This window comes from Aptenodytes forsteri, unplaced genomic scaffold (genome assembly GCF_000699145.1).
Source record: "Aptenodytes forsteri isolate BGI_AS27 unplaced genomic scaffold, ASM69914v1 Scaffold15, whole genome shotgun sequence".
Classification (NCBI taxonomy): domain Eukaryota; kingdom Metazoa; phylum Chordata; class Aves; order Sphenisciformes; family Spheniscidae; genus Aptenodytes; species Aptenodytes forsteri.
In genome coordinates, this window is record NW_008795129.1 from 11,516,695 (window position 1) to 11,519,027 (window position 2,333).

The window sequence follows — 2,333 nt, forward strand, 5'->3', positions numbered from 1 at the left end:
CGCGACCCCGGCGCTGGAGCAGGGGGACAGTCCCGGGCCCGGGGAGGGGGATGCTCCGGGGGGGGGTTAGGGTTGGTCCCTGCCGGGCGGAGGTTGCCCCGAGGCAGGTTTGCAGGGAAAAGGCCCCCACCAGGGGGTGGGATGCTTGAATCGCTTTTGGCCGCTCCCAAGCTCACCCTCCATCACTGCTGCTCCCAAGCCCCTCGGGACACCAGGATTTGGCGCTGGGCTTTCTCTGCCATGCCTTGGACCCCCCGCTGCACCCTGGGGTGGCACGGCAGCACCCTGGCAGCAGGTTCCTCTGGGAATGGAGAGGCTCACCCCACTCAGCAAACCCCGGCAGCACCACAGAGCCTGGTGTCTTCTCCATCCGTCACTCGGTGTCCCCTAGAGCATCTCCAGAGATGCTCTGCCCCCGGGATGGGGTGGCTGTGGGACAGGGAGGCCAAATATGACCCATCTGCGACCCTATTGCATCCCCCTCCATCCTTCGCCCCAGCAGGGAATTGCCTGGCATCCCACATCCCACCACAACATCCATCCATTCATGGCACCTCATCCCCTACTGTCCGGTAGCGAAGCAGCTGGGCTGGAGCTGGTGACACCCCTCCTTCCCCACACGCTCTCCACAGATCAGGCCAAATCCTGTCCCCTTTCAGGGCCTCCGGTGCAGCAGCTGTGAAACGGGGCAGCAGTTCCCGCCTGCCTCCCAGGACCCATGACGGAGCCGAACCTGTCCGTAGCCGGTGGGGTTGGGTGCTCTCATGCCGCAGGCACTGGGGTAGGTGCACAGGCGGCTCCCCCAAGTCCCGGTGATGCTTTTCCTGCCATGGTCTGGAGTGGATTTCAGGCTTTGCTCTGGAGTTTCGAGGAGGTGGTGGTAGCAGGGCAGGACCCCTGCTCTGCTTTCTTGAGCAGCCCCACGTGTGGGAAACGCTGCTTGCTGCCTGCCCAAACGTGCTGCAGGGAAGATATTTTTGAGCTGTGTAGGAACTTGGAACCCACACACAACTTTTGGTTTCTCCGGTAACTTTAAAATGTCCATATGGATTTAAATCAAACCGAAGTTAAAAATAAATTACAGTCTCTCCGAGGCTGAGACCTTTTATGCCTGGGCTTACCTCCGAGCCAGCCGTGCAGCAGGAACCTGGACAGAGGGGAGCCGTGCCGCTGCGCCAGCCCCTGCCCGCAGGGATGGGGCTGCTGGGAAGCCTCTGGGGAATAAGGCTGGAAATATCTGCCCCATTTCCCAGCGGGGGAAATGGAGGCCCGGGAGGGCACGTCACTCATTTGCCATCACTGTCAAGGTCAGTGACCTGCCAGGGCAGAGCCGGTGGTAACGCCAGGGAGGAGAGGGAGCTGGTCCCGGCGGCACCGATTTCCCCTGCGTTGGCGGGACGCACTGAAGCCGTCCCTCCCTGTGGAGGGAAAGTTGTTTTTCTCCCAGAAAGTGTGGAAGTGATGCAGGCAGGAGGAGAGGGGATGCAGCCTTAGCTCGGGGGGGCTTAACAGCTCAAGCCCCTGCCTGCTAACCTGGCCTGGGCTCTCCTGGTACCCTGGGGATGCTGTGAGGAGCTGGGACCCCCGTGGGGCTGTAGCAAAGCCCCGGGGTGGAGCTGGCAGTGCCAGCATGGGCTTAGTGTCTCCCTGCAGATGGGAGGGTCCCTGCCGGCACCTGCCGTTTGGTAGCTCAGCCCTGCTTGGGGACAAGCATGAGCAGTTCGGAGTGCTCCTGCAGCCTTGGGGACCCCCATCCATGAGGGTCTGGGGGACATCTGTCATGCAAGAGCTATTAACCGAGAGATGATTTGATGTCAGGCAATGCGACAGCCCCACGGCAGCTCCAGCGATTGCTGGTGTGCACGGGGACAGCAGTCGGTCCTGCTGCCTCCCCATCACTCCCCAAAAACAGAGGTGGAGGCAATGAGACCCCCATCTATGCATGCCCAGAGAAGGGTTAGCAATACCCCCTTCCAAAAGAAGGAGAAGGGCTAAGGGGAAGCGGGACCCCCAGCCATGTGCAGGGTAGAAACCCCCCACACCTTCCCTGGCAGCACACTGATTTTTAAATTTAAATAGCTGTTGAAAATGGGGGTGCAGTGACAGCCCCCCCTTCCTGCAGCATCTCCGGTGGTGCCTGGCCACCCCGGCCCCCGGCCAGAGCAGCCGCCCCCACACCTTCCCTGGCAGCACACTGATTTTTAAATTTAAATAGCTGTTGAAAATGGGGGTGCAGGGGGCCACCCCCCTCCCTGCGGCATCTCCGGTGGTGCCTGGCCACCCCGGTCCCCGGCCAGAGCAGCCGTGTGAGGGCAGGCACTGGTCGTGTCGTG